We start from the raw sequence: 10943 nt of genomic DNA on the forward strand, positions 1-10943 counted from the left end.
CATGAACCAGGTAATCAAGCAGAATTTCTTTTATTTAGAGCAGATGATATTCCATATTTCTTCCCTGAAATTCTTATATTTGCAAGCAAGGCTGGTCTTGCATTTAATTGGGAAAAAAAGGCTAAAAATGTACTAGCCCATTGAATATTGGTGGTTCCCCATTCACACTGCTTGTAATATGAAAAGAGATATTTTTACTGTGGTAGGTGGCTTACTCTGAAGATCTTGCAGCTGGAAATAGAGTCTAAAAAACTACAGAGTATGTTGCCATTTTGGAATAACCCATAAAGGAGTATAAGGGTCAAATGATGCCCAGTCTTCCACCTTATGCTTGCAGACATAACACAACATATTAACACCAATTAAATCATATTTAGAAATATATATTATGTCTTACAGAGGCACAGAAGCCATAAGGGAGTATACTGAACTCCAAAAAGGTGTGATTTCTACTAAAAGGAGAATGACAATTTCCTTGTATTTTTAGTATCTCTAAGTAATACATAGTTCTGACAAGTAGCTCACTGAATATGTAATTCTAATCTTACTAATACTATTAGAATTTGTGATGAAATTAGATGAGCATATGAATTTCTTACATCTTATAAAATATTTTGTTTAGAAAATAAAAATTTTTATTTTTTATTTCTCATATCAATGTTCCAGTATGTGGCATACGTTTGATCTAATTAACAGGCACCTAAAATCAAAAGTAAAACAGTCAGAGTATTGAATCAAGAGCTCTCCATCACAAAGATCGAACCTTGTACTGAATTACTTAACATAGTCTGCTAGTTATTACAGAAAGTACTTGATTTGGAACAATATGAATTTTACTGTCTCTTTTTTGCCACTTAAAGTAAGGGAAATATAGAGAATACTGTAGCAATGCATATTCATTTTTTTCCTTCTTAAATGAACTCCTTTTAGTTAAAAGAAGAATGGAAAAGAAAACAGTGCTCATGATAAGTTTGGGGATTAAGAAAACAACATTGCTCTGCCTTCTTGCATATAATCAATTTTTCTACTAAAGGGTAAATCTGACATTCTTCCAACCACCACTAAAACTGTCAGAAAATCCTTAAAAATAGCATTTAAAAAATCAATAGTGCCCCTTCACATCTTTTAAATTGGTCAATTTTGATTGCCTAGTTCCCTGAAACACTTTGGAATCCACTTGAGTATAGATGGCCTAAGCCAGTCATTAGGAAAGCCATTAAAGATAGACAGCAAATTTAGACAGCAAGATATTGTAGAAACATATTAAAACGTGTCCTCAGATGCTGCTTGTAAGCAATACCATGATTTCTTAAATATTTCCATCTCCTGTGAATTCTGTCCCTGCAAAGTCATTATAATTGATACATGCATTTTTTATTTGGTTTTATTCTTTTTAAAGATTTTGTTTGTTTATTCATGAGAGACAGAGAGAGGCAGAGACACAGGCGAAGGAAGCAGCAGGCTCCCTGCGGGGAGCCGGATATGGGACTCGATCCCAGGGCTCTGGACCACAACCTGAGCCAAAGGCAGATGCTCAACCACTGAGCCACCCAGGAGGAGTCCCTTTTGTTTTGTTTTAAAATGTGACCTAAATTTGCAAGCGTGAGTTTCTTTCTAGGGTGGTATGAAACAAACCAAGAAGTAAAGCCAAAAGTGAAACGCAGTGATATTCCAGGTGATACATAAACATAGGTCTCTCCCAAGGTCAGGAACTCTCAGAAGGTCCCAATAGGAACCGTCACTCTTTTCCTTCCCTCCATGCTCCCCACTCCCCACCCTCAGGGCAACAGAAAGGCCATACTGCACCAGTGACTGTCTGATCATGACTATATCTGCCCTGCTGTAATGGCAGCCAGATCCATGAATGAGAACTATTATGTCTACAACATAAGGAATACTGAGTGTAGAGGAAAGGAATGATCTAATTATTTGGCCAAGAAGTGACGTTCAAGTGATGTGGATTATTAAAAATAGAATTTTAATTTTAGAGAATTGTTTGATATGCATATCAGCTGGTTTTTTAAAATAAAGCTGCTTACTTTTAAATTACCTGTGTGCCTCTTCTAAATTTAGGATCTCATACAATCAACAGAAAGTAGGAGAAACTGCTCCTGAGGCCAATCACGGGATCATGAACGTGACTGTGCTTAATGTTAAGGCTGATCTTGCATTTGCAGTTAATTGAGCAAATGTATATTACAGGCTTGAACTGTGTCCCTGCAAAATATCTTTGCTGAAGTCCTGACCCCTAATATTTTAGAACATGATAGTATTTGGAGAGAGGGTCTTTAAAGAGTTAATTAAGGTAAGATGAGGTCATTAGGGTGGACCTTACCCAATGTGACTGGTGTCCATCTAGAAACAAGATAATAGGACATAGACATGCACAGAGAGAAGAACAGTGAGGACATGGGGAAAAGAGAGTCAGCTACTCTTAAGCTAAGGAGAGAGGCCTCAGAAGGAACCAACCATGCTGCCACCTTACTCTTAGACTTGTCGCTTCCAGAACCCTAAAAAAACAATAAGTTTCTGTTGGTTAAGCCACCCAACCTGTGGTACTTTGATATGGCAGCTCCAACAAACCAATACCTGCGCGTGTGTGTTTGTATGCTTCTATGTTGAATAAGCCAATTTGACATGGGGTTTCAGCCCCTTATAACTCACTAAGTGCTAAAAACTTAACACTACTTACTTCATTCTTCCTCATTGACTTATGCGTTGGTTTTCTTCAAAAGTATATGGTCCCTTATTGGCTCTCTGTGTTTAATGAAGTATAAAATCTAACAGAAAACTCTGGGTGCTTGTGTCTTCCAGAGCTTCGTTCTAGATTGAGCCAGTGGAGAGCAGTCTCCATGCTGAGGTACCTACAGCCGGAGTGGGAAGACTTACTGCAGAGGGTGATACTCTCTTCAGACAGTGTGTGAGCACTTACATGAAAACTTTAGTAGTATTTGGCCTCACTGTCTCCCTTTTCAGTGCATAAAGTTGGAGAAGCTGTGGTGGGACCAGAAGGATTACATTTTTTTTTTTTTTTAAGGATTACATTTTTAATAATGTTTTGGTTATTCTATTGTTTTAGCTCTGCCTCTTGTTCCTATCTGCCACCCCCGACCCCATACCTGCTAGCTCCACTTCTGGATATTTCTGGAACTCTACTCAGCAGGGCAGGCAGATTTTCTCTCACTTCTACTCTAGTCTGCCCCGTGGTTGTGACATCCTCTACTCTTTCTGCCACCAAAATTTCTGTCCACTTTTAATTCTCCAGTAAAATATTTAAAATCTCTTATCTAGGAATGACTCACTCTCCCATCTGTTACTAGTGTGCCATAGGAGGCAAATGTTAAGAGACATCTTTTATAGTGGCTGCTAAGGAGGAAGTATTAAGTCTACAGGGTCCTATCAGAGGGACCCTCTGACCCAAAAGAGAGGGCCAGTACTAATGAGCCACTGATGAAATCTTTGACAGTGTTAGCCATCTGAGATCTCTTCCAACGCCGTATCCAGTCCCTTCCTCTACTTTAAAATCGAGAGAGCCATCAGTAGCCTGGCGAGGTAATAGTGGAGGAGAAGACAGGCAGGTGGTGGGCAAACAAACAAGGTGCTGACCATGGTCTCCATTCTCCATTCTGGATTTCAGCCTATAGTAGGCTGGAACTGAGTGGGGAGAGGTGCTCCAGCCTTGGACAGAATTTCAAGGCTTACTCTTACCTGGGACTAGACATTTTAATTGCTAAAATTAGACTAATTATAATTCAACTTATGAAGGGTTTTTGTTATTCTAGGAGTGACTGGAAAAAAATGAGACCTACTCAACTGTTCACATAGAACAGACAGGGACTTAAAAACCACAGAATGGATTGAAAAGGCCTATGACCAATTCTTCACTGACTTTTAGAAGATATGTCAAGGATGTTTTCCTTTTAACAAATGTGTTAGGATGATAGCTTCTGGTGGATTTGCTCATAATTTGCTTCTTGAAAGAAATTACAAGTACTTTCACGTGGTCTGTGATGTAACAATTCTGTAAGATAAATGCATCATGTTTTTATTCATGTGAAATCTGATGCTGCTTATGCACATGTGCACACTATCAGAGGGAAAAAAAAAACCAATTCATAGCCTAAAGACCAAAAATAAACATAATTTCAAGTACTACTATCAAGTTGAAACTTCTGGGATAATTTTTTTGTTTGCTCTTAGATGATATGTGTGCCATTTATCTGACAAGTTAAATTGATTCTGATTAATTTTCTCTTAGGATGTGGATGAGGGCATCCATTCAAGTGGCCTGCTCATTTGCTTCCTGTCTTTTTTTCCCCCAGGATTTTATTATTCTCATGCAGTTAAATTATATGGATGAGAAGCAATGCTGTGCTTTGAGCCCACCTCAGAGATGTGATTTTTTAAAAAATCAATTTTATGGAGGTAAACTTACATGCCAATAAGATATACTCATTTTACATGTACAGTTCAATGAGTTTTGATAAATGCAGACACCCCTGCAACCATTACCTTCCTAGACGAATATTTGTATCATCCCCAGACGTTCACCTTAGCCCATTAACACTCAGTCCCTCTCTAGGCCTCAGGAGTAGGCAAAAGCTGATTTGCTTTTCTGTTCCTATAGGTTAGTTTTGCCTTTTGTAGAATATCAAAGAAACTTTCCGTGTGTCAGGCCTCTTTTGTCCAGCATGATGTTTTCAAGAATCATCCATCTTCTGATGTACGTACGTGGTTCATTTCTTGTTGTTGATGAGTGGTAATTGCATCTCCTTCCTTATTTCCTGTGGTCAGAGGTGATCTGTGCCTACAACACCTGGGAGAATGAGACGGGGGTGGGGGGGCAGATTTTATCCCCAGATGGGTCATTTATATATTGTATAACCTTGAGCAAATTCTATATAAGCCAGCCTTTTCAGTTTGCTAGCTGGGGTAATGATGGAATGTTACTCTGTAAGCCCAAGAAAGGTTTACATAAGAGATGAGGGAAGTCAAGTGATGGTAGTGCCCTTTCCAGCATAAAGATGTGGAAAATGGTGTGAGCTGTAATAACTCCTCGTGAACCCAAACAGCAGCATTTAGAGCCTTTAGAGCATTTAGATCCTTTAGAGCATTTAGATCCAGGAAGCTGCCACTACCATAGTCTGTGATTACCCTTTATTTTCTCATTTGTGGGAAGGTAATATTTCCCACATTCATTGCTGTGAAAAATGATTATTCTCTCACATACGTAGGGTTGTGTTTGCAAGCAGGAAATGAGCAGCAAGAGTACAAAGATTTTGGGGGAGACATATTTTTATTCTTAAGTATATACTCATATTTATGTAAGGTACAAATTAATAATAAATGGAGAAATAATAATATAGGGTAAGTATGTCTATAATCTAGAAGCACACCTTTTTCAAATTGTGCTAGTTGCCCTTAAAATATTATTATCCCAGTTGTAGAGCATTATTTGCCCTTTTGTGCTCCATGTACTGTCACAGTCATGATAAGGGAGACCAAATGCTGCATGTTGGCACACATGCCTTGTTCATGAATGATGCTTTATGCTGTGAGGTGGTGCTTTATGTCAGTCTCAGCCTATTGACAACCAATGATGTGGCTGGACGGGCCCTTGTGATTCTTACTACTTACTTCTTTCAAGATGCCCTCAGCAGTAACCACCAGGAAACTTTGAAAAAAGTCTTTAAAAGGTTTATTACTTACATATCCTGGAAATTACATGGCATACATAGGGCCACATGGCAGAGTCATAGCAGAAGGTAGGGAGAAGTGCACAGGGCTGGTGTGCTTCTTTTCTTAGGGTCGAGGGTGAGGGTTTCACACAAGAAAAAGTTCATTAGGACCTATTAGTGGACTTATTGTCTGAGATCCAGGGCCAATTTTTATACCTATGTGCCTTGGGAAGGTCCTACTCTCACCTACTCTCACCCTCCAGCATTCCTGCAACCCCCGACATGCAACAGGCTAAGTGTCCTCCTAGCCCTCCTAGCCCTTCCCCTTCTGCAGTTCACTGTGGATTTCCAGAAGGTGCTGTCTGCATGGCAACCTCATGAACCATCATCCCAGTGGTACCTGGGGACTTCTGTGGAGAGGCTGGGGTCCTGCTTAATGAGCTTCCTCCTGTTTGCTTCCTCAGGACCAATCCACTCTCCTTTCAGGAAGGGAAATCTTTCATTTGTAATCATTATTCACAGGAACAATATCACAGTAAGGTACAGACATTATGGTGGTTAATTTTATGTGTCAGTTTGACTGGGCTGATACCCAAATAGCTAGAAAAACATTATTTCTGGCTCAGCCTGTGAATGTGTTTCTAGAAAAGATCAGCATGTGGATCTGTACACAGAAAAGAAAAAAAAGATTGCCCTCACCAGTGTGACGGGCATCACCCAGCCCATTGAGGACCCAAGTAGAACAAAAAGGTGGAGGGAGGACAGATTTGCTCTCAATACTTGAGCTAGGATATCTCTCTTCTCTTGTCCTTGGACATCAGTGCTCCTACTTTCCAAATCTGCAGAGTTGGACTGGGACCATTGGACCCCTGGTTTTGCCACCTTTGGGTTGGCTTTCTTGGGTTTCCAGATTGCAGAAGGCAGATCATGGGACTTTTCAGTCTTCATAATCACATGCACAAATATCTTATAATAAATATTGATCTGTATATCTATATCGTCTTGGTTTGATTTCTCTGGAGAAACATGAATAATACAGATTTTAGTACCAAAAGTGGTTTTAGAGGAAGGGAAATTTAAGGGTGAGTTTTCTGAATTGGTTCTGGGTCTTCTGGAATTGGCTCTCTAATCAGATTAGATCTAAATATGCTAATGATTATTTCTAGCAATAAAGAGAGCACTGGTAGTCCATGGTGGGAACTGTTTATAGCAATATGCAAAAAACATGCGTTGGATACTCTTAATCAAGGCTTTAAGTGATCTATTTGTAAGACTTTCAAACATTTTTGGAAAACAGAGGAATATAAATAACAGTGTTTAGTTGCTCGCAATGTGGCTAGACAGAGTGGTGAAAGAAACAGATGAGCTCAGAGATTTCATTTCTCAGCTCAAACACCACATAAATGACCTGAGAGCATTGCCCTGAAGGAGACACTGTATAGGCAGGGCCAAAATTGCTGAAACTCCAACACAGGACCCCATCCTGCAATTGGCTGAGTTACAAGTTGAATTCCCAGTCTCACAGGATGTCTTCTGTTAAAGTGAGAGCAATGGTTAGGAAAGAATAAGAGCCTTTAAATTGGAATAGGGACACATGGGAAGATCCTGCTGAAGCTGGGGACACTAAGCCTCTGGATTCTAATTAGTCTTCAATGCCAGTGGAAGGGGTCTCTCCACCTTCAGTGGTGTCAGCCATTCCACCCCTATCTCTGGGATGGAGACAGGGAAATCTAAAACTGGATAAAACTAACTGTTCTTACTGAGATTCAACTCCTTTCCTACATGGAGCCTATAAATGTCCCTATGTTAATCCTGTTGGTAGATTTCCAGAATTTAAAAAATCTTGATTTTTGTCAATCATGCCAATAGTCTTCCATGGAGAAGAGGATTTTTGTTCTTGCCCCACTCTTCCTGCTGATGTCACCTAGGGTCATATAATGATGCCATTTAAAAATGACTGCAGCCCTTTCTCTTTACTTTTCTAACAGTTATGTGTTGTCCAACCAGTGGTTACAACCATCCCTGGTATTCACTTTATTGAAAAGTGACAGATGGTTTTATTTGTGAAAAGGCAAAAAAAAAAAAAAATTCATAGTGTTTCCTTTTTAACAGCAGCATAAAATAAGCCCCAGATGTTCAATATTTGTTGCATTTCACAAAGAATCTACAACCAGCGAGTAATATTTACCTTCCATATTTTTAAATGGACATACCTCAATTTGTATAGATTTTCTCTTTTTAAAAATAATTATTTATAAAATGCTTTTGATAAATAGGTCTAATTGGTCTTTTCTTGCTTTAATTTTATCTGCAAGGGCTACCATAAAAAATTAATCAGATCCTGTACTTAATTCTATGATTTTCATGATATTTCTGTTATTTCAAGAATGCCTTTTGTTACCATGACCTCTAATGGGGAAATCTCTTTCTTTGAGAATTGCATGACTGCAATTAATCTTCTAGCATCTGAAAATAATTCTGAATTTCTCCCTCATCTTTGCTTCAAAACATTGGTCCAACGTGTACATGTATTTTTATTTATGTGCAAGCCAAGTAAACCTAGCCGCTTTGTAGTCTGTGGAATTTTCATGACTTTTGAGTATTCTCATCATATGCATCTGGTCTTAGACCCCAACTGATGGGAATTAATCCTGTCTTTTTGAAAAAAGTATATTTCTAAACAAAACAGTATTTGGAACTGGTCATGAAATAGGCTATTCAGAATCTTCCAACAGTGAATTTTCAAGAACGTATTTCACAAAATATCTGGGAAATCTCTCTCTTATCCATTGTATATTCTCTTTGATGGTTTTTTTAAGCTACTTTTCATGTCATAGCGTTGAGTGAAACTTATCTTTCCCTATGGTTTACCCTTGTGGTCTTTTTGAATTTTCAATGATTAATAATGTTTAAAAATTATCAATATTCGTCTGAAAGTGAAGAATACCCCAAAATGCATGTAGTCTCTTCAAAGTCCTCTGATAAGGGCAGCCCTGGTGGCGCAGCGGTTTAGCGCCGCCTGCAGGCCAGGGTGTGATCCCAGGGACCCAGGATTGAGTCCCATGTCAGGCTCCCTCTGCCTGTGTCTCTGCCTCTGTCTCTGTCTCTGAAGGAAAAGCAGGCCCCATGCAGGGAGCCTATGTGGGACTCGATCCTGGGATCCTGGATCTCCGGGATCACACCCTGGGCTGCAGGCGGCACTAAACCTCTGAGCCACCCAGGGATCCCCCCATTTCCAGGGTTTTAAAAGCTGCTTTTGCAGCTGAGGCATCCAAAAGCTCAGGTATAGTTGAAATCGTGACCCCAGTCTTGTCTTCTCACAATAATAGAAATTCCTGTGGCTCCCTTAAGGTATAACAAATAGCCTCCATTTAGTGATTACAAGTATCTAGCCAAAAATACTCATCAACACTTCCTCTGTCACTGACTCCTTCCTCCAGGCAGGCTGATAGAAAGAGAAGTCGTGACATGAGAGAGGAAGAGCAGTAGCTTCTTCTCTCTGTGATGGACACCCTCACATACACACACACACACACACACACACACACACACACACACACATACACACACATGCACACATGCACCCTACCTGATAGAATTGAGGGAGAAGAGAAATGGGGGGTAGGCAAGTTCTCCCTACCTGGTCCTGTTGTAGTTTGGCTTCACTCTCTCTAGACCGGGAAGATCTTTAAAGCAGATGCTCTCTCTTGTATGGCCGTTTTCATAACTTCTTCAGAGCTCCCCGACCTGTCAGCTAGCTGGTTGCGCTGAATTGCAGTCTGGGTGATGTTTTCTGTGATACTATTCCTACTCTTCCCTCGACCCTTAATTTTCAGGACCTTCAAACCACACAGACTCTCTACTGGAGTTCTGTCTTCTTCCCAGGTGGTTTACTTGTTCAGGTGTCAAAAATAGGTCCAGGCTGACTCTTCCTGTCTCACAGATCACATCTGGTTCATGAAAAATATCACCTGCCCTGTGTCCCTGCTCAGCAGAAGTCCAGGGAAATTCCTGTGTGCCCATGTTTGTTGTTGTACTGCTCTGTTTATAACTTTTTTAAATTAAGAATTATTTGTTCTGTAGACCTCTAAGTTTCAATAGCAAGAGTCAGATTTCTATTTTACCATTTTTGCTCCTTCCAGGCAGCATGAAGCAAGCTTTCTTTGAAGCTCCATTGGAACCTGGCCTTCTATCCTCAACATAAAAGAGGTAGATTATGATCCTCCCTTCCCCTACAGATGTGCATGCTTATGCCAACTCACATACCCATCCTCTTGTGTCTTGCAAAGTGGGAAGAATGGCATAGATTTCTCTGAAGAAATCATCTTCATAAAACTCCTCTCTGTATAACTAAAAATCCTAACCATTTTCTACCCTCCAGCTAAGTGAGTATTGGTTCCCAGCATTTCCTTTTGATAGCTACATCGTGATCTGACTCCTTACACACTTTATTACACAATGTCTTTTATATCTGTGTGTCTCAACCAAAACTTTCAGTATAACACCATTTACTTTTTCAGGAGCTTGAAGTCAGAAAATCTACTTAGTTATATTTATTTGGGTTGGAAGAGATTTCCGAAAATGTAGGCCTGCTTTGATCAAAACTGGTCTTGCATCCATCACTGAATTTGAAAATACAGTTATGAGTTGGGGGTCATTAAACTAATCTATCAATTAATCAAAGACTATCTTCCTAGGCTGGTTCCCTATAAACATAAGGAGAAAATTAAAACTTGTTCTTTTCCATATCTTTTTCACAGTTTAAATCAGAATAATTTTAGAAGCATGCTGGCTTTGGCAGCACGTGTACTAAAATTGGTGGAGTAATACAGAGAAGATGAGCATGGCCCCCTGCACAAGGATGATGCACAAATTCCTGAAAAATAATTTCAGAAGCAAGATCAGGTATAAATTTGTACTTGTGTTCAAATAGGAAGATTCTCTTCTTGCCATCTTTCTCATTCCCATCTTATTTTCCACAGATACCAGCAGAGACTCTCCTTTCTTCTGATGCTTTGTTTCAGCTTTTAGACTGCTAATTACTGGACCAAGATTCAGAGCAAGACTGAAACTAAATGATCTGCAATCTCTCTTTGCCCTTGACAATCCATTTTCTCCACAGTGCCCTCATGCTTAGTAGGGGAGGCGGACTTAATTAGTATAAGTCATAAATAACACAACAAAATCATTTCCAGACTTTTGTGAGTCTTTAAAAGGTTAAATTAAAAAGCGAGTTTTGTCTGCAATAACTGAAGCCAGGGAAGA

General features: G+C 39.6%; 1 non-coding gene across 1 annotated transcript; it reads left to right on the top strand.

Moving 5' to 3' along the window:
* Nucleotides 1-10463: 10463 nt before the first annotated feature.
* LOC121501048 lies at nucleotides 10464-10569 on the top strand. The gene has a single exon (XR_005990494.1). It is a non-coding gene; the product is annotated as a U6 spliceosomal RNA (small nuclear RNA).
* The last annotated feature ends 374 nt before the right edge of the window (nucleotides 10570-10943 follow it).

The sequence above is a fragment of the Vulpes lagopus genome, chromosome 10, assembly GCF_018345385.1.
Source record: "Vulpes lagopus strain Blue_001 chromosome 10, ASM1834538v1, whole genome shotgun sequence".
In the NCBI taxonomy this organism is placed as follows: domain Eukaryota; kingdom Metazoa; phylum Chordata; class Mammalia; order Carnivora; family Canidae; genus Vulpes; species Vulpes lagopus.